This window comes from Xyrauchen texanus, unplaced genomic scaffold (assembly GCF_025860055.1).
Source record: "Xyrauchen texanus isolate HMW12.3.18 unplaced genomic scaffold, RBS_HiC_50CHRs HiC_scaffold_742, whole genome shotgun sequence".
Taxonomy (NCBI): domain Eukaryota; kingdom Metazoa; phylum Chordata; class Actinopteri; order Cypriniformes; family Catostomidae; genus Xyrauchen; species Xyrauchen texanus.
The window spans coordinates 1-22,409 of record NW_026266734.1 but is presented as its reverse complement, the minus strand read 5'-3'; the positions used below and the strand labels follow the sequence as shown (position 1 = coordinate 22,409).

General features: G+C 37.3%; 1 long non-coding RNA gene across 2 annotated transcripts; it reads right to left on the bottom strand.

Annotated features, from left to right (window-relative positions):
• Window positions 1-389: 389 nt before the first annotated feature.
• LOC127642705 (uncharacterized) lies at window positions 390-19,866 on the bottom strand. 2 transcript variants are annotated; one of them, XR_007970379.1, is made up of 6 exons: window positions 19,810-19,866; window positions 19,231-19,297; window positions 14,526-14,592; window positions 9,821-9,887; window positions 5,118-5,184; window positions 390-478 (listed from the first exon to the last, which is right to left on the bottom strand). It is a non-coding gene; the product is annotated as an uncharacterized LOC127642705 (long non-coding RNA). The 2 variants fall into 2 exon arrangements; XR_007970378.1 differs by lacking the exons at window positions 19,231-19,297; window positions 19,810-19,866 and adding an exon at window positions 16,754-16,825.
• Window positions 19,867-22,409: the final 2,543 nt, after the last annotated feature.

The following is a 22,409-nucleotide window of genomic DNA, read 5'->3' as shown; positions in this document are numbered from 1 at the left end:
TTGATGTATATATTGAGTGGGGAAACATTGTTTGATTTCAACTACGTCAGAGTGTCCACGATTTTTCCATAGCGTTGTTGGCAGGGCAGCCTGAGCCGAATTTTGACGTTTTCTAGCATTTTTACATTTCAGTTGATATTTGTACTATGTTTTATTTATCGCCATGGCAACACCGTTCAATATATCAGAAAACCCTCAGCAACTAGTATCGTCAATGTCTTTGCATGATGTCGCCCTCATTTGGTGCCTGTACCATTAAATCCCTGGGAGGAGTATTTCCAATTCCTCAGTATGCCTTTTTCAAACAATCCAAAATGGCCAACTTCCTTTTGGGCAGAACCTATGACTGTGAGTCGCGAAAGTTGTCCGGCTTGATGAGATCTATGTGTGTACAAAGTTTGGTAACTGTACCTCAAAAGGGATGTGCTAGATAGCCCCTGAACATGCCCATGATCTAGGTGGCGCCGAAGAGTCCATTCTGCATCCATCAGTCATATGAGAAATAGAAACAAACAATACATACACATTCATATATACACTCACTTAAAACAGCAGAATCTGCGCGAGTCAAAATCATCTCTCTCTCGCTGCGTGCATTTAGCACCTGACTGTTGAGGTTAGTGTGAGCGTGTGCAGGGAAGCGCATTTTACGTTATTTACGATGTTACACGTATAAACCTTCATAAACCCGTTAATCCGAAACGCAAATGCCATTATTTTGCGTCTCTCGCTCCTGCTTGTAATCGACAAAGCGGTCAAACGGGACAATTTGCAAGCGTCCAAAGGTCTATTCACGTTTTAAAATTTTGCAGTGTATTCAACATCTACGTTCAAAGTGAGCGATGCAATAGATCCAAAATAATTACCGGTGACCTGCATTTTTTCTAGAAATAACTAGCATTATTACTACAAATAAATGTTTCAGTAACTAAAACCTTTTGACTTTCAATAGAAAATATAGACAACACATGTTAAATAACATTCTTACCTTGCAAAAATCGCCTCAGTTTTTAATTTGAAGTAGAAAGTCCAACACCAGAGTAAATCTCCCGTGATTTCTCCTGGGAGGAGACAGAGGGGAAATCACGGACGACTGTGATGATGATACATTTATTATTCTTGCCCAGTAACCCCTTAACCAATCACATGTGCCTTTAGCTTATATTGTCATGAGTAGGGCAGATTTCAGAAATAAAATTGGTGATTGGTAATTGGTATATATTGAGTGGGGACACATTGTTTGCATTTTTTTGAGATTCAACTGCAAAAGACCTCAACCAACTCATGAACTCAGTCCCCGCCCATTCTGGATTCAGACATGTTGAAAATCATTTAACAAGTGAGCTTGGATGCCCTCTATTGGACATTTCTTGTAATTGCCACAGATAATTAATAGACAATGGATTAAACATGGGTTTTCTTATATTTTTACATTTCAGTTGATATTTTTACTATATTTTATTTAAAAATTATATTTTTTACTATATTTTATTTAAAGTCTAATGTTAATAAACATATTTATTACATTTTATATAAAGTTAAATTATGCCAAATACCATAAAACACGTGAATATGCACAAAAATAAATGACTACGTTTCATGCGTTGCCATGCCAACAAAATTTAAGATATCAAGAAACCCTTCAGAATTTAAAATGTGCAATGCCTTGACATCTATTTTTTTTTTTTTTTTGGAAGCAATTCAGGCGAACATAATAGGGACGTCGTCAACGTCTGTTAAAAGTGACACTTCCTTCCGCCAGTTGGTGGCGCTACGACCGTGACCCACAATAGTCACATCAAAGTGATCAGCCCGCAAGGACAAACTTTTAGATCAATTTTGATATTTTTAATTATCTGCACGCAGAAGATATGAGACTTTTCCTTTTTCCATTTTTTTATGTTACTTTGTCGCTCGCCATGGCAACACTGTTCGATATAAAAGAGCAAATTTCAAGTACGGGCAACATTATGGTAATGAGCTGACACGGTTCGGCGGCAACCTATTGGAATATAGTAGTGCTCCGCTCTAGCGAAGTCTAGAGAACACAACAGTGTAAACTTTGGTTCCCACCAAACATTAGTTCCGAAGCCAAAATGGAGGAGAAACTAATTATTGCCATGGCGGGTTTTCCCGTAATATTTGATCTGTCCCTGTTTGCTTACAGGGATATAAATAAAATGTTAAAAACGATGCGTGGACAAAGGTGTCTGAAATTTTGGATTTGCCATTATATAATAATAGATTAAAATATTTCATGAGGATATACGCTACTTGTGATATGTCGTCAAAAAGTTACCGCTCGACATGTCTGGATGTTTTGAGGCCCCTTTAAATGTAGTTAACAAAACCAAGCATTCTGAACGAATGTTGCCGCCTATTTCAACTACGTCAGAGTGTCCACGATTTTTCCATAGCGTTTTTGGCAGGGCAGCCTGAGCTGAATTTTGACGTTTTCTTGCATTTTTACATTTCAGTTGATATTTGTACTAGGTTTTATTTATCGCCATGGCAACACCGTTCAATATATCAGAAAACCCTCAGCAACTTAGCATTATTACTACAAATAAATGTTTCAGTAACTAAAACCTTTTGACTTTCAATAGAAAATATAGACAACACATGTTAAAGAACGTTCTTACCTTGCAAAAATCGCTTCAGTTTTTATTTGAAGTAGTAAGTCCAACACCGGAGTAAATCTCCAGTGATTTCCCTCTGTCTCCTCCCAGGAAAAATGAAGGATGACTGTGATTACGATACATTTATTATTCTTGCCCAGAAACCCCTTAACCAATCACATGTGCCTTTAGCTTATTCTGTCATGGGTATCTGGGCAGATTTCAGAAATAAAATCGGTGATTGGACTGCGAAGACACTGTGGTAGGAACCATGGGAAGAATTGTTCCCAAATTTTTAAAGCTCCGGCTGGAAAGGGTTAAAGGTTTTTAAAGATTGCATCCGCACCTCAGTTGATGTATATATTGAGTGGGGACACATTGTTTGCATTTTTTTATGAGATTCGACTGCAAACGACCTCAACCAACTCATAAACTCAGTCCCCGCCCATTCTGGACTCCGACCAGTTGAAAATCCATTCAGCAAGTGAGCTTGGATGCCCTCTATTGGACATTTCTTGTAATTGCCACAGATAATTAATAGACGATGGATTAAACAATGGTTTTCTTGTATTTTTAAATTTCAGTTGATATTTTTACTATATTTTATTTAAAGTCTAATGTTAATAAACATATTTATTACATTTTATATAAAGTTAAATTATGCCAAATACCACAAAACACGTGAATATGCACAAAAATAAATGACTACGTTTTATGCGTTGCCATGCCAACAAAATTTAAGATATCAAGAAACCCTTCAGAATTTAAAATGTGCAATGCCTTGACATTAATCTGTATTTTTTTTTTTTTTGGAAGCAATTCAGGCGAACATAATAGGGATGTCGTCAACGTCTGTTAAAAGTGACACACTTCCTTCCGCTAGTTGGTGGCTCCCATATATCCCATCCCAAAATTGGCTCAATTTTGATATTTCTAATTATCTGCATGCAGAAGATATGAGACTTTTCCTTTTTCCATTTTTTTACGTTAATTTGTCGCTTCGCCATGGCAACACTGTTCGATATAAAAGAGCAAAGTTCAAGTGCGGGCAACATTATGGTAATGAGCTGTGACACGGTTCAGCGGCAACCTATTGGAATATAGAAGTGCTCCGCTCTAGCAAAGTCTAGAGAACACAACAGTGTAAACTTTGGTTCCCACCAAACATTAGTTCCGAAGGCAAAATGGAGGAGAAACTGATTATTGCCATGGCGGGTTTTCCCGTAATATTTGATCCGTCCCTGTTTGCTTGCAGGGATATAAGTAAAATGTTAAAAACGATGCGTGGACAAAGGTGTCTGAAATTTTGGGTGTGCTAGGTGAGTTGATGAAGCGGTTATTATGGTTTATATAATATTATATAATAATAGATTAAAATATTTCATGAGGATATACGCGCTACTTGAGATATGTCATCAAAAAGTTACCGCTCGACATGTCTGGATGTTTTGAGGCCTCTTTAAATATAGTTAACAAAACATTCTGAACGAATGTTGCCGCCTATTTCAACCACATCAGAGTGTCCACGATTTTTCCATAGCGTTGTTGGCAGGGCAGCCTGAGGGAATTTTGACGTTTTCTAGCATTTTTACATTTCAGTTGATATTTGTACCGTTTAATTTATCGCCATGGCAACACCGTCCAATATATCAAAAAACCCTCAGCAGCTTAGCATTATTACTACAAATAAATGTTGCGTAACTAAAATCTTTTGACTTTCAATAGAAAATATAGACAACACATGTTAAAGAACGTTCTTACCTTGCAAAAATCGTCTCAGTTTTTAATTTGAAGTATTAAGTCCAACACCGGAGTAAATCTCCCGTGATTTCCCTCTGTCTGCTCCCAGGAAATATTAAGGATGACTGTGATTACGATACATTTATTATTCTTGCCCAGTAACCCCTTAACCAATCACATGTGCCTTTAGCTTATATTTTCATGAGTATCTGGGCAGATTTCAGAAATAAAATCGGTGATTGGACGGCGAAGACACGGAGACAGGAACCATGGGAAGAATTGTTCCCAAATTTGAACGCTCCGGCTGGAAAGGGTTAAAGGTTCTTAAAGATTGCATCCGCACCTCAGTTGATGTATATATTGAGTGGGGAAACATTGTTTGATTTCAACTACGTCAGAGTGTCCACGATTTTTCCATAGCGTTGTTGGCAGGGCAGCCTGAGCGAATTTTGACGTTTTCTAGCATTTTTACATTTCAGTTGATATTTGTACTATGTTTTATTTATCGCCATGGCAACACCGTTCAATATATCAGAAAACCCTCAGCAACTAGTATCGTCAATGTCTTTGCATGATGTCAGCCCTCATTTGGTGCCTGTACCATTAAATCCCTGGGAGGAGTATTTCCAATTCCTCAGTATGCCTTTTTCAAACAATCCAAAATGGCCAACTTCCTTTTGGGCAGAACCTATGACTGTGAGTCGCGAAAGTTGTCCGGCTTGATGAGATCTATGTGTGTACAAAGTTTGGTAACTGTACCTCAAAAGGGATGTGCTAGATAGCCCCTGAACATGCCCATGATCTAGGTGGCGCCGAAGAGTCCATTCTGCATCCATCAGTCATATGAGAAATAGAAACAAACAATACATACACATTCATATATACACTCACTTAAAACAGCAGAATCTGCGCGAGTCAAAATCATCTCTCTCTCGCTCGTGCATTTAGCACCTGACTGTTGAGGTTAGTGTGAGCGTGTGCAGGGAAGCGCATTTTACGTTATTTACGATGTTACACGTATAAACCTTCATAAACCCGTTAATCCGAAACGCAAATGCCATTATTTTGCGTCTCTCGCTCCTGCTTGTAATCGACAAAGCGGTCAAACGGGACAATTTGCAAGCGTCCAAAGGTCTATTCACGTTTTAAAATTTTGCAGTGTATTCAACATCTACGTTCAAAGTGAGCGATGCAATAGATCCAAAATAATTACCGGTGACCTGCATTTTTTCTAGAAATAACTAGCATTATTACTACAAATAAATGTTTCAGTAACTAAAACCTTTTGACTTTCAATAGAAAATATAGACAACACATGTTAAATAACATTCTTACCTTGCAAAAATCGCCTCAGTTTTTAATTTGAAGTAGAAAGTCCAACACCAGAGTAAATCTCCCGTGATTTCTCCTGGGAGGAGACAGAGGGAAATCACGGACGACTGTGATGATGATACATTTATTATTCTTGCCCAGTAACCCCTTAACCAATCACATGTGCCTTTAGCTTATATTGTCATGAGTAGGGCAGATTTCAGAAATAAAATTGGTGATTGGTAATTGGTATATATTGAGTGGGGACACATTGTTTGCATTTTTTTGAGATTCAACTGCAAAAGACCTCAACCAACTCATGAACTCAGTCCCCGCCCATTCTGGATTCAGACATGTTGAAAATCATTTAACAAGTGAGCTTGGATGCCCTCTATTGGACATTTCTTGTAATTGCCACAGATAATTAATAGACAATGGATTAAACATGGGTTTTCTTATATTTTTACATTTCAGTTGATATTTTTACTATATTTTATTTAAAAATTATATTTTTTACTATATTTTATTTAAAGTCTAATGTTAATAAACATATTTATTACATTTTATATAAAGTTAAATTATGCCAAATACCATAAAACACGTGAATATGCACAAAAATAAATGACTACGTTTCATGCGTTGCCATGCCAACAAAATTTAAGATATCAAGAAACCCTTCAGAATTTAAAATGTGCAATGCCTTGACATCTATTTTTTTTTTTTTTTTTGGAAGCAATTCAGGCGAACATAATAGGGACGTCGTCAACGTCTGTTAAAAGTGACACTTCCTTCCGCCAGTTGGTGGCGCTACGACCGTGACCCACAATAGTCACATCAAAGTGATCAGCCCGCAAGGACAAACTTTTAGATCAATTTTGATATTTTTAATTATCTGCACGCAGAAGATATGAGACTTTTCCTTTTTCCATTTTTTTATGTTACTTTGTCGCTCGCCATGGCAACACTGTTCGATATAAAAGAGCAAATTTCAAGTACGGGCAACATTATGGTAATGAGCTGACACGGTTCGGCGGCAACCTATTGGAATATAGTAGTGCTCCGCTCTAGCGAAGTCTAGAGAACACAACAGTGTAAACTTTGGTTCCCACCAAACATTAGTTCCGAAGCCAAAATGGAGGAGAAACTAATTATTGCCATGGCGGGTTTTCCCGTAATATTTGATCTGTCCCTGTTTGCTTACAGGGATATAAATAAAATGTTAAAAACGATGCGTGGACAAAGGTGTCTGAAATTTTGGATTTGCCATTATATAATAATAGATTAAAATATTTCATGAGGATATACGCTACTTGTGATATGTCGTCAAAAAGTTACCGCTCGACATGTCTGGATGTTTTGAGGCCCCTTTAAATGTAGTTAACAAAACCAAGCATTCTGAACGAATGTTGCCGCCTATTTCAACTACGTCAGAGTGTCCACGATTTTTCCATAGCGTTTTTGGCAGGGCAGCCTGAGCGAATTTTGACGTTTTCTTGCATTTTTACATTTCAGTTGATATTTGTACTAGGTTTTATTTATCGCCATGGCAACACCGTTCAATATATCAGAAAACCCTCAGCAACTTAGCATTATTACTACAAATAAATGTTTCAGTAACTAAAACCTTTTGACTTTCAATAGAAAATATAGACAACACATGTTAAAGAACGTTCTTACCTTGCAAAAATCGCTTCAGTTTTTATTTGAAGTAGTAAGTCCAACACCGGAGTAAATCTCCAGTGATTTCCCTCTGTCTCCTCCCAGGAAAAATGAAGGATGACTGTGATTACGATACATTTATTATTCTTGCCCAGAAACCCCTTAACCAATCACATGTGCCTTTAGCTTATTCTGTCATGGGTATCTGGGCAGATTTCAGAAATAAAATCGGTGATTGGACGGCGAAGACACTGTGGTAGGAACCATGGGAAGAATTGTTCCCAAATTTTTAAAGCTCCGGCTGGAAAGGGTTAAAGGTTTTTAAAGATTGCATCCGCACCTCAGTTGATGTATATATTGAGTGGGGACACATTGTTTGCATTTTTTTATGAGATTCGACTGCAAACGACCTCAACCAACTCATAAACTCAGTCCCCGCCCATTCTGGACTCCGACCAGTTGAAAATCCATTCAGCAAGTGAGCTTGGATGCCCTCTATTGGACATTTCTTGTAATTGCCACAGATAATTAATAGACGATGGATTAAACAATGGTTTTCTTGTATTTTTAAATTTCAGTTGATATTTTTACTATATTTTATTTAAAGTCTAATGTTAATAAACATATTTATTACATTTTATATAAAGTTAAATTATGCCAAATACCACAAAACACGTGAATATGCACAAAAATAAATGACTACGTTTTATGCGTTGCCATGCCAACAAAATTTAAGATATCAAGAAACCCTTCAGAATTTAAAATGTGCAATGCCTTGACATTAATCTGTATTTTTTTTTTTTGGAAGCAATTCAGGCGAACATAATAGGGATGTCGTCAACGTCTGTTAAAAGTGACACACTTCCTTCCGCTAGTTGGTGGCTCCCATATATCCCATCCCAAAATTGGCTCAATTTTGATATTTCTAATTATCTGCATGCAGAAGATATGAGACTTTTCCTTTTTCCATTTTTTTACGTTAATTTGTCAGCCAGCCATGGCAACACTGTTCGATATAAAAGAGCAAAGTTCAAGTGCGGGCAACATTATGGTAATGAGCTGTGACACGGTTCAGCGGCAACCTATTGGAATATAGAAGTGCTCCGCTCTAGCAAAGTCTAGAGAACACAACAGTGTAAACTTTGGTTCCCACCAAACATTAGTTCGAAGGCAAAATGGAGGAGAAACTGATTATTGCCATGGCGGGTTTTCCCGTAATATTTGATCCGTCCCTGTTTGCTTGCAGGGATATAAGTAAAATGTTAAAAACGATGCGTGGACAAAGGTGTCTGAAATTTTGGGTGTGCTAGGTGAGTTGATGAAGCGGTTATTATGGTTTATATAATATTATATAATAATAGATTAAAATATTTCATGAGGATATACTGCGCTACTTGAGATATGTCATCAAAAAGTTACCGCTCGACATGTCTGGATGTTTTGAGGCCTCTTTAAATATAGTTAACAAAACATTCTGAGCGAATGTTGCCGCCTATTTCAACCACATCAGAGTGTCCACGATTTTTCCATAGCGTTGTTGGCAGGGCAGCCTGAGGGAATTTTGACGTTTTCTAGCATTTTTACATTTCAGTTGATATTTGTACCGTTTAATTTATCGCCATGGCAACACCGTCCAATATATCAAAAACCCTCAGCAGCTTAGCATTATTACTACAAATAAATGTTGCGTAACTAAAATCTTTTGACTTTCAATAGAAAATATAGACAACACATGTTAAAGAACGTTCTTACCTTGCAAAAATCGTCTCAGTTTTTAATTTGAAGTATTAAGTCCAACACCGGAGTAAATCTCCCGTGATTTCCCTCTGTCTGCTCCCAGGAAATATTAAGGATGACTGTGATTACGATACATTTATTATTCTTGCCCAGTAACCCCTTAACCAATCACATGTGCCTTTAGCTTATATTTTCATGAGTATCTGGGCAGATTTCAGAAATAAAATCGGTGATTGGACGGCGAAGACACGGAGACAGGAACCATGGGAAGAATTGTTCCCAAATTTGAGCGCTCCGGCTGGAAAGGGTTAAAGGTTCTTAAAGATTGCATCCGCACCTCAGTTGATGTATATATTGAGTGGGGAAACATTGTTTGATTTCAACTACGTCAGAGTGTCCACGATTTTTCCATAAGCGTTGTTGGCAGGGCAGCCTGAGCTGAATTTTGGCGTTTTCTAGCATTTTTACATTTCAGTTGATATTTGTACTATGTTTTATTTATCGCCATGGCAACACCGTTCAATATATCAGAAAACCCTCAGCAACTAGTATCGTCAATGTCTTTGCATGATGTCAGCCCTCATTTGGTGCCTGTACCATTAAATCCCTGGGAGGAGTATTTCCAATTCCTCAGTATGCCTTTTTCAAACAATCCAAAATGGCCAACTTCCTTTTGGGCAGAACCTATGACTGTGAGTCGCGAAAGTTGTCCGGCTTGATGAGATCTATGTGTGTACAAAGTTTGGTAACTGTACCTCAAAAGGGATGTGCTAGATAGCCCCTGAACATGCCCATGATCTAGGTGGCGCCGAAGAGTCCATTCTGCATCCATCAGTCATATGAGAAATAGAAACAAACAATACATACACATTCATATATACACTCACTTAAAACAGCAGAATCTGCGCGAGTCAAAATCATCTCTCTCTCTCGCTCGTGCATTTAGCACCTGACTGTTGAGGTTAGTGTGGCGTGTGCAGGGAAGCGCATTTTACGTTATTTACGATGTTACACGTATAAACCTTCATAAACCCGTTAATCCGAAACGCAAATGCCATTATTTTGCGTCTCTCGCTCCTGCTTGTAATCGACAAAGCGGTCAAAGCGGGACAATTTGCAAGCGTCCAAAGGTCTATTCACGTTTTAAAATTTTGCAGTGTATTCAACATCTACGTTCAAAGTGAGCGATGCAATAGATCCAAAATAATTACCGGTGACCTGCATTTTTTCTAGAAATAACTAGCATTATTACTACAAATAAATGTTTCAGTAACTAAAACCTTTTGACTTTCAATAGAAAATATAGACAACACATGTTAAATAACATTCTTACCTTGCAAAAATACGCCTCAGTTTTTAATTTGAAGTAGAAAGTCCAACACCAGAGTAAATCTCCCGTGATTTCTCCTGGGAGGAGACAGAGGGAAATCACGGACGACTGTGATGATGATACATTTATTATTCTTGCCCAGTAACCCCTTAACCAATCACATGTGCCTTTAGCTTATATTGTCATGAGTAGGGCAGATTTCAGAAATAAAATTGGTGATTGGTAATTGGTATATATTGAGTGGGGACACATTGTTTGCATTTTTTTGAGATTCAACTGCAAAAGACCTCAACCAACTCATGAACTCAGTCCCCGCCCATTCTGGATTCAGACATGTTGAAAATCATTTAACAAGTGAGCTTGGATGCCCTCTATTGGACATTTCTTGTAATTGCCACAGATAATTAATAGACAATGGATTAAACATGGGTTTTCTTATATTTTTACATTTCAGTTGATATTTTTACTATATTTTATTTAAAAATTATATTTTTTTACTATATTTTATTTAAAGTCTAATGTTAATAAACATATTTATTACATTTTATATAAAGTTAAATTATGCCAAATACCATAAAACACGTGAATATGCACAAAAATAAATGACTACGTTTCATGCGTTGCCATGCCAACAAAATTTAAGATATCAAGAAACCCTTCAGAATTTAAAATGTGCAATGCCTTGACATCTATTTTTTTTTTTTTTTTTGGAAGCAATTCAGGCGAACATAATAGGGACGTCGTCAACGTCTGTTAAAAGTGACACTTCCTTCCGCCAGTTGGTGGCGCTACGACCGTGACCCACAATAGTCACATCAAAGTGATCAGCCCGCAAGGACAAACTTTTAGATCAATTTTGATATTTTTAATTATCTGCACGCAGAAGATATGAGACTTTTCCTTTTTCCATTTTTTTATGTTACTTTGTCAGCTCGCCATGGCAACACTGTTCGATATAAAAGAGCAAATTTCAAGTACGGGCAACATTATGGTAATGAGCTGACACGGTTCGGCGGCAACCTATTGGAATATAGTAGTGCTCCGCTCTAGCGAAGTCTAGAGAACACAACAGTGTAAACTTTGGTTCCCACCAAACATTAGTTCGAAGCCAAAATGGAGGAGAAACTAATTATTGCCATGGCGGGTTTTCCCGTAATATTTGATCTGTCCCTGTTTGCTTACAGGGATATAAATAAAATGTTAAAAACGATGCGTGGACAAAGGTGTCTGAAATTTTGGATTTGCCATTATATAATAATAGATTAAAATATTTCATGAGGATATACGCTACTTGTGATATGTCGTCAAAAAGTTACCGCTCGACATGTCTGGATGTTTTGAGGCCCCTTTAAATGTAGTTAACAAAACCAAGCATTCTGAACGAATGTTGCCGCCTATTTCAACTACGTCAGAGTGTCCACGATTTTTCCATAGCGTTTTTGGCAGGGCAGCCTGAGCGAATTTTGACGTTTTCTTGCATTTTTACATTTCAGTTGATATTTGTACTAGGTTTTATTTATCGCCATGGCAACACCGTTCAATATATCAGAAAACCCTCAGCAACTTAGCATTATTACTACAAATAAATGTTTCAGTAACTAAAACCTTTTGACTTTCAATAGAAAATATAGACAACACATGTTAAAGAACGTTCTTACCTTGCAAAAATCGCTTCAGTTTTTATTTGAAGTAGTAAGTCCAACACCGGAGTAAATCTCCAGTGATTTCCCCTCTGTCTCCTCCCAGGAAAAATGAAGGATGACTGTGATTACGATACATTTATTATTCTTGCCCAGAAACCCCTTAACCAATCACATGTGCCTTTAGCTTATTCTGTCATGGGTATCTGGGCAGATTTCAGAAATAAAATCGGTGATTGGACGGCGAAGACACTGTGGTAGGAACCATGGGAAGAATTGTTCCCAAATTTTTAAAGCTCCGGCTGGAAAGGGTTAAAGGTTTTTAAAGATTGCATCCGCACCTCAGTTGATGTATATATTGAGTGGGGACACATTGTTTGCATTTTTTTATGAGATTCGACTGCAAACGACCTCAACCAACTCATAAACTCAGTCCCCGCCCATTCTGGACTCCGACCAGTTGAAAATCCATTCAGCAAGTGAGCTTGGATGCCCTCTATTGGACATTTCTTGTAATTGCCACAGATAATTAATAGACGATGGATTAAACAATGGTTTTCTTGTATTTTTAAATTTCAGTTGATATTTTTACTATATTTTATTTAAAGTCTAATGTTAATAAACATATTTATTACATTTTATATAAAGTTAAATTATGCCAAATACCACAAAACACGTGAATATGCACAAAAATAAATGACTACGTTTTATGCGTTGCCATGCCAACAAAATTTAAGATATCAAGAAACCCTTCAGAATTTAAAATGTGCAATGCCTTGACATTAATCTGTATTTTTTTTTTTTGGAAGCAATTCAGGCGAACATAATAGGGATGTCGTCAACGTCTGTTAAAAGTGACACACTTCCTTCCGCTAGTTGGTGGCTCCCATATATCCCATCCCAAAATTGGCTCAATTTTGATATTTCTAATTATCTGCATGCAGAAGATATGAGACTTTTCCTTTTTCCATTTTTTACGTTAATTTGTCGCTCAGCCATGGCAACACTGTTCGATATAAAAGAGCAAAGTTCAAGTGCGGGCAACATTATGGTAATGAGCTGTGACACGGTTCAGCGGCAACCTATTGGAATATAGAAGTGCTCCGCTCTAGCAAAGTCTAGAGAACACAACAGTGTAAACTTTGGTTCCCACCAAACATTAGTTCGAAGGCAAAATGGAGGAGAAACTGATTATTGCCATGGCGGGTTTTCCCGTAATATTTGATCCGTCCCTGTTTGCTTGCAGGGATATAAGTAAAATGTTAAAAACGATGCGTGGACAAAGGTGTCTGAAATTTTGGGTGTGCTAGGTGAGTTGATGAAGCGGTTATTATGGTTTATATAATATTATATAATAATAGATTAAAATATTTCATGAGGATATACGGCTACTTGAGATATGTCATCAAAAAGTTACCGCTCGACATGTCTGGATGTTTTGAGGCCTCTTTAAATATAGTTAACAAAACATTCTGAGCGAATGTTGCCGCCTATTTCAACCACATCAGAGTGTCCACGATTTTTCCATAGCGTTGTTGGCAGGGCAGCCTGAGGGAATTTTGACGTTTTCTAGCATTTTTACATTTCAGTTGATATTTGTACCGTTTAATTTATCGCCATGGCAACACCGTCCAATATATCAAAAAACCCTCAGCAGCTTAGCATTATTACTACAAATAAATGTTGCGTAACTAAAATCTTTTGACTTTCAATAGAAAATATAGACAACACATGTTAAAGAACGTTCTTACCTTGCAAAAATCGTCTCAGTTTTTAATTTGAAGTATTAAGTCCAACACCGGAGTAAATCTCCCGTGATTTCCCCTCTGTCTGCTCCCAGGAAATATTAAGGATGACTGTGATTACGATACATTTATTATTCTTGCCCAGTAACCCCTTAACCAATCACATGTGCCTTTAGCTTATATTTTCATGAGTATCTGGGCAGATTTCAGAAATAAAATCGGTGATTGGACGGCGAAGACACGGAGACAGGAACCATGGGAAGAATTGTTCCCAAATTTGAACGCTCCGGCTGGAAAGGGTTAAAGGTTCTTAAAGATTGCATCCGCACCTCAGTTGATGTATATATTGAGTGGGGAAACATTGTTTGATTTCAACTACGTCAGAGTGTCCACGATTTTTCCATAGCGTTGTTGGCAGGGCAGCCTGAGCGAATTTTGACGTTTTCTAGCATTTTTACATTTCAGTTGATATTTGTACTATGTTTTATTTATCGCCATGGCAACACCGTTCAATATATCAGAAAACCCTCAGCAACTAGTATCGTCAATGTCTTTGCATGATGTCAGCCCTCATTTGGTGCCTGTACCATTAAATCCCTGGGAGGAGTATTTCCAATTCCTCAGTATGCCTTTTTCAAACAATCCAAAATGGCCAACTTCCTTTTGGGCAGAACCTATGACTGTGAGTCGCGAAAGTTGTCCGGCTTGATGAGATCTATGTGTGTACAAAGTTTGGTAACTGTACCTCAAAAGGGATGTGCTAGATAGCCCCTGAACATGCCCATGATCTAGGTGGCGCCGAAGAGTCCATTCTGCATCCATCAGTCATATGAGAAATAGAAACAAACAATACATACACATTCATATATACACTCACTTAAAACAGCAGAATCTGCGCGAGTCAAAATCATCTCTCTCTCTGCTCGTGCATTTAGCACCTGACTGTTGAGGTTAGTGTGAGCGTGTGCAGGGAAGCGCATTTTACGTTATTTACGATGTTACACGTATAAACCTTCATAAACCCGTTAATCCGAAACGCAAATGCCATTATTTTGCGTCTCTCGCTCCTGCTTGTAATCGACAAAGCGGTCAAACGGGACAATTTGCAAGCGTCCAAAGGTCTATTCACGTTTTAAAATTTTGCAGTGTATTCAACATCTACGTTCAAAGTGAGCGATGCAATAGATCCAAAATAATTACCGGTGACCTGCATTTTTTCTAGAAATAACTAGCATTATTACTACAAATAAATGTTTCAGTAACTAAAACCTTTTGACTTTCAATAGAAAATATAGACAACACATGTTAAATAACATTCTTACCTTGCAAAAATCGCCTCAGTTTTTAATTTGAAGTAGAAAGTCCAACACCAGAGTAAATCTCCCGTGATTTCTCCTGGGAGGAGACAGAGGGAAATCACGGACGACTGTGATGATGATACATTTATTATTCTTGCCCAGTAACCCCTTAACCAATCACATGTGCCTTTAGCTTATATTGTCATGAGTAGGGCAGATTTCAGAAATAAAATTGGTGATTGGTAATTGGTATATATTGAGTGGGGACACATTGTTTGCATTTTTTTGAGATTCAACTGCAAAAGACCTCAACCAACTCATGAACTCAGTCCCCGCCCATTCTGGATTCAGACATGTTGAAAATCATTTAACAAGTGAGCTTGGATGCCCTCTATTGGACATTTCTTGTAATTGCCACAGATAATTAATAGACAATGGATTAAACATGGGTTTTCTTATATTTTTACATTTCAGTTGATATTTTTACTATATTTTATTTAAAAATTATATTTTTTTACTATATTTTATTTAAAGTCTAATGTTAATAAACATATTTATTACATTTTATATAAAGTTAAATTATGCCAAATACCATAAAACACGTGAATATGCACAAAAATAAATGACTACGTTTCATGCGTTGCCATGCCAACAAAATTTAAGATATCAAGAAACCCTTCAGAATTTAAAATGTGCAATGCCTTGACATCTATTTTTTTTTTTTTTTTGGAAGCAATTCAGGCGAACATAATAGGGACGTCGTCAACGTCTGTTAAAAGTGACACTTCCTTCCGCCAGTTGGTGGCGCTACGACCGTGACCCACAATAGTCACATCAAAGTGATCAGCCCGCAAGGACAAACTTTTAGATCAATTTTGATATTTTTAATTATCTGCACGCAGAAGATATGAGACTTTTCCTTTTTCCATTTTTTTATGTTACTTTGTCAGCCGCCATGGCAACACTGTTCGATATAAAAGAGCAAATTTCAAGTACGGGCAACATTATGGTAATGAGCTGACACGGTTCGGCGGCAACCTATTGGAATATAGTAGTGCTCCGCTCTAGCGAAGTCTAGAGAACACAACAGTGTAAACTTTGGTTCCCACCAAACATTAGTTCGAAGCCAAAATGGAGGAGAAACTAATTATTGCCATGGCGGGTTTTCCGTAATATTTGATCTGTCCCTGTTTGCTTACAGGGATATAAATAAAATGTTAAAAACGATGCGTGGACAAAGGTGTCTGAAATTTTGGATTTGCCATTATATAATAATAGATTAAAATATTTCATGAGGATATACGCTACTTGTGATATGTCGTCAAAAAGTTACCGCTCGACATGTCTGGATGTTTTGAGGCCCCTTTAAATGTAGTTAACAAAACCAAGCATTCTGAGCGAATGTTGCCGCCTATTTCAACTACGTCAGAGTGTCCACGATTTTTCCATAGCGTTTTTGGCAGGGCAGCCTGAGCGAATTTTGACGTTTTCTTGCATTTTTACATTTCAGTTGATATTTGTACTAGGTTTTATTTATCGCCATGGCAACACCGTTCAATATATCAGAAAACCCTCAGCAACTTAGCATTATTACTACAAATAAATGTTTCAGTAACTAAAACCTTTTGACTTTCAATAGAAAATATAGACAACACATGTTAAAGAACGTTCTTACCTTGCAAAAATCGCTTCAGTTTTTATTTGAAGTAGTAAGTCCAACACCGGAGTAAATCTCCAGTGATTTCCCCTCTGTCTCCTCCCAGGAAAAATGAAGGATGACTGTGATTACGATACATTTATTATTCTTGCCCAGAAACCCCTTAACCAATCACATGTGCCTTTAGCTTATTCTGTCATGGGTATCTGGGCAGATTTCAGAAATAAAATCGGTGATTGGACGGCGAAGACACTGTGGTAGGAACCATGGGAAGAATTGTTCCCAAATTTTTAAAGCTCCGGCTGGAAAGGGTTAAAGGTTTTTAAAGATTGCATCCGCACCTCAGTTGATGTATATATTGAGTGGGGACACATTGTTTGCATTTTTTTATGAGATTCGACTGCAAGCGACCTCAACCAACTCATAAACTCAGTCCCGCCCATTCTGGACTCCGACCAGTTGAAAATCCATTCAGCAAGTGAGCTTGGATGCCCTCTATTGGACATTTCTTGTAATTGCCACAGATAATTAATAGGCGATGGATTAAACAATGGTTTTCTTGTATTTTTAAATTTCAGTTGATATTTTTACTATATTTTATTTAAAGTCTAATGTTAATAAACATATTTATTACATTTTATATAAAGTTAAATTATGCCAAATACCACAAAACACGTGAATATGCACAAAAATAAATGACTACGTTTTATGCGTTGCCATGCCAACAAAATTTAAGATATCAAGAAACCCTTCAGAATTTAAAATGTGCAATGCCTTGACATTAATCTGTATTTTTTTTTTTTTGGAAGCAATTCAGGCGAACATAATAGGGATGTCGATCAGCGTCTGTTAAAAGTGACACACTTCCTTCCGCTAGTTGGTGGCTCCCATATATCCCATCCCAAAATTGGCTCAATTTTGATATTTCTAATTATCTGCATGCAGAAGATATGAGACTTTTCCTTTTTCCATTTTTTTACGTTAATTTGTCAGCTCGCCATGGCAACACTGTTCGATATAAAAGAGCAAAGTTCAAGTCGCGGGCAACATTATGGTAATGAGCTGTGACACGGTTCAGCGGCAACCTATTGGAATATAGAAGTGCTCCGCTCTAGCAAAGTCTAGAGAACACAACAGTGTAAACTTTGGTTCCCACCAAACATTAGTTCGAAGGCAAAATGGAGGAGAAACTGATTATTGCCATGGCGGGTTTTCCGTAATATTTGATCCGTCCCTGTTTGCTTGCAGGGATATAAGTAAAATGTTAAAAGCGATGCGTGGACAAAGGTGTCTGAAATTTTGGGTGTGCTAGGTGAGTTGATGAAGCGGTTATTATGGTTTATATAATATTATATAATAATAGATTAAAATATTTCATGAGGATATACGCGCTACTTGAGATATGTCATCAAAAAGTTACCGCTCGACATGTCTGGATGTTTTGAGGCCTCTTTAAATATAGTTAACAAAACATTCTGAGCGAATGTTGCCGCCTATTTCAACCACATCAGAGTGTCCACGATTTTTCCATAGCGTTGTTGGCAGGGCAGCCTGAGGGAATTTTGACGTTTTCTAGCATTTTTACATTTCAGTTGATATTTGTACCGTTTAATTTATCGCCATGGCAACACCGTCCAATATATCAAAAAACCCTCAGCAGCTTAGCATTATTACTACAAATAAATGTTGCGTAACTAAAATCTTTTGACTTTCAATAGAAAATATAGACAACACATGTTAAAGAACGTTCTTACCTTGCAAAAATCGTCTCAGTTTTTAATTTGAAGTATTAAGTCCAACACCGGAGTAAATCTCCCGTGATTTCCCCTCTGTCTGCTCCCAGGAAATATTAAGGATGACTGTGATTACGATACATTTATTATTCTTGCCCAGTAACCCCTTAACCAATCACATGTGCCTTTAGCTTATATTTTCATGAGTATCTGGGCAGATTTCAGAAATAAAATCGGTGATTGGACGGCGAAGACACGGAGACAGGAACCATGGGAAGAATTGTTCCCAAATTTGAGCAGCTCCGGCTGGAAAGGGTTAAAGGTTCTTAAAGATTGCATCCGCACCTCAGTTGATGTATATATTGAGTGGGGAAACATTGTTTGATTTCAACTACGTCAGAGTGTCCACGATTTTTCCATAGCGTTGTTGGCAGGGCAGCCTGAGCGAATTTTGGCGTTTTCTAGCATTTTTACATTTCAGTTGATATTTGTACTATGTTTTATTTATACGCCATGGCAACACCGTTCAATATATCAGAAAACCCTCAGCAACTAGTATCGTCAATGTCTTTGCATGATGTAAGCCCTCATTTGGTGCCTGTACCATTAAATCCCTGGGAGGAGTATTTCCAATTCCTCAGTATGCCTTTTTCAAACAATCCAAAATGGCCAACTTCCTTTTGGGCAGAACCTATGACTGTGAGTCGCGAAAGTTGTCCGGCTTGATGAGATCTATGTGTGTACAAAGTTTGGTAACTGTACCTCAAAAGGGATGTGCTAGATAGCCCCTGAACATGCCCATGATCTAGGTGGCGCCGAAGAGTCCATTCTGCATCCATCAGTCATATGAGAAATAGAAACAAACAATACATACACATTCATATATACACTCACTTAAAACAGCAGAATCTGCTGCGAGTCAAAATCATCTCTCTCTCTCGCTCGTGCATTTAGCACCTGACTGTTGAGGTTAGTGTGGCGTGTGCAGGGAAGCGCATTTTACGTTATTTACGATGTTACGCGTATAAACCTTCATAAACCCGTTAATCCGAAGCGCAAATGCCATTATTTTGCGTCTCTCGCTCCTGCTTGTAATCGACAAAGCGGTCAAAGCGGGACAATTTGCAAGCGTCCAAAGGTCTATTCACGTTTTAAAATTTTGCAGTGTATTCAACATCTACGTTCAAAGTGAGCGATGCAATAGATCCAAAATAATTACCGGTGACCTGCATTTTTTCTAGAAATAACTAGCATTATTACTACAAATAAATGTTTAAGTAACTAAAACCTTTTGACTTTCAATAGAAAATATAGACAACACATGTTAAATAACATTCTTACCTTGCAAAAATCGCCTCAGTTTTTAATTTGAAGTAGAAAGTCCAACACCAGAGTAAATCTCCGTGATTTCTCCTGGGAGGAGACAGAGGGAAATCACGGACGACTGTGATGATGATACATTTATTATTCTTGCCCAGTAACCCCTTAACCAATCACATGTGCCTTTAGCTTATATTGTCATGAGTAGGGCAGATTTCAGAAATAAAATTGGTGATTGGTAATTGGTATATATTGAGTGGGGACACATTGTTTGCATTTTTTTGAGATTCAACTGCAAAAGACCTCAACCAACTCATGAACTCAGTCCCGCCCATTCTGGATTCAGACATGTTGAAAATCATTTAACAAGTGAGCTTGGATGCCCTCTATTGGACATTTCTTGTAATTGCCACAGATAATTAATAGACAATGGATTAAACATGGGTTTTCTTATATTTTTACATTTCAGTTGATATTTTTACTATATTTTATTTAAAAATTATATTTTTTTACTATATTTTATTTAAAGTCTAATGTTAATAAACATATTTATTACATTTTATATAAAGTTAAATTATGCCAAATACCATAAAACACGTGAATATGCACAAAAATAAATGACTACGTTTCATGCGTTGCCATGCCAACAAAATTTAAGATATCAAGAAACCCTTCAGAATTTAAAATGTGCAATGCCTTGACATCTATTTTTTTTTTTTTTTTTGGAAGCAATTCAGGCGAACATAATAGGGACGTCGTCAGCGTCTGTTAAAAGTGACACTTCCTTCCGCCAGTTGGTGGCGCTTCGACCGTGACCCACAATAGTCACATCAAAGTGATCAGCCCGCAAGGACAAACTTTTAGATCAATTTTGATATTTTTAATTATCTGCACGCAGAAGATATGAGACTTTTCCTTTTTCCATTTTTTTATGTTACTTTGTCAGCCTGCCATGGCAACACTGTTCGATATAAAAGAGCAAATTTCAAATCACGGGCAACATTATGGTAATGAGCTGACACGGTTCGGCGGCAACCTATTGGAATATAGTAGTGCTCCGCTCTAGCGAAGTCTAGAGAACACAACAGTGTAAACTTTGGTTCCCACCAAACATTAGTTCGAAGCCAAAATGGAGGAGAAACTAATTATTGCCATGGCGGGTTTTCCGTAATATTTGATCTGTCCCTGTTTGCTTACAGGGATATAAATAAAATGTTAAAAGCGATGCGTGGACAAAGGTGTCTGAAATTTTGGATTTGCCATTATATAATAATAGATTAAAATATTTCATGAGGATATACGCTACTTGTGATATGTAGATCAAAAGTTACCGTTCGACATGTCTGGATGTTTTGAGGCCCCTTTAAATGTAGTTAACAAAACCAAGCATTCTGAGCGAATGTTGCCGCCTATTTCAACTACGTCAGAGTGTCCACGATTTTTCCATAGCGTTTTTGGCAGGGCAGCCTGAGCCGAATTTTGGCGTTTTCTTGCATTTTTACATTTCAGTTGATATTTGTACTAGGTTTTATTTATACGCCATGGCAACACCGTTCAATATATCAGAAAACCCTCAACAACTTAGCATTATTACTACAAATAAATGTTTAAGTAACTAAAACCTTTTGACTTTCAATAGAAAATATAGACAACACATGTTAAAGAACGTTCTTACCTTGCAAAAATCGCTTCAGTTTTTTATTTGAAGTAGTAAGTCCAACACGGAGTAAATCTCCAGTGATTTCCCCTCTGTCTCCTCCCAGGAAAAATGAAGGATGACTGTGATTACGATACATTTATTATTCTTGCCCAGAAACCCCTTAACCAATCACATGTGCCTTTAGCTTATTCTGTCATGGGTATCTGGGCAGATTTCAGAAATAAAATCGGTGATTGGACTGGCGAAGACACTGTGGTAGGAACCATGGGAAGAATTGTTCCCAAATTTTTAAAGCTCCGGCTGGAAAGGGTTAAAGGTTTTTAAAGATTGCATCCGCACCTCAGTTGATGTATATATTGAGTGGGGACACATTGTTTGCATTTTTTTATGAGATTCGACTGCAAAGCGACCTCAACCAACTCATAAACTCAGTCCCGCCCATTCTGGACTCCGACCAGTTGAAAATCCATTCAGCAAGTGAGCTTGGATGCCCTCTATTGGACATTTCTTGTAATTGCCACAGATAATTAATAGGCGATGGATTAAACAATGGTTTTCTTGTATTTTTAAATTTCAGTTGATATTTTTACTATATTTTATTTAAAGTCTAATGTTAATAAACATATTTATTACATTTTATATAAAGTTAAATTATGCCAAATACCACAAAACACGTGAATATGCACAAAAATAAATGACTACGTTTTATGCGTTGCCATGCCAACAAAATTTAAGATATCAAGAAACCCTTCAGAATTTAAAATGTGCAATGCCTTGACATTAATCTGTATTTTTTTTTTTTTTGGAAGCAATTCAGGCGAACATAATAGGGATATCGATCAGCGTCTGTTAAAAGTGACACACTTCCTTCCGCTAGTTGGTGGCTCCCATATATCCCATCCCAAAATTGGCTCAATTTTGATATTTCTAATTATCTGCATGCAGAAGATATGAGACTTTT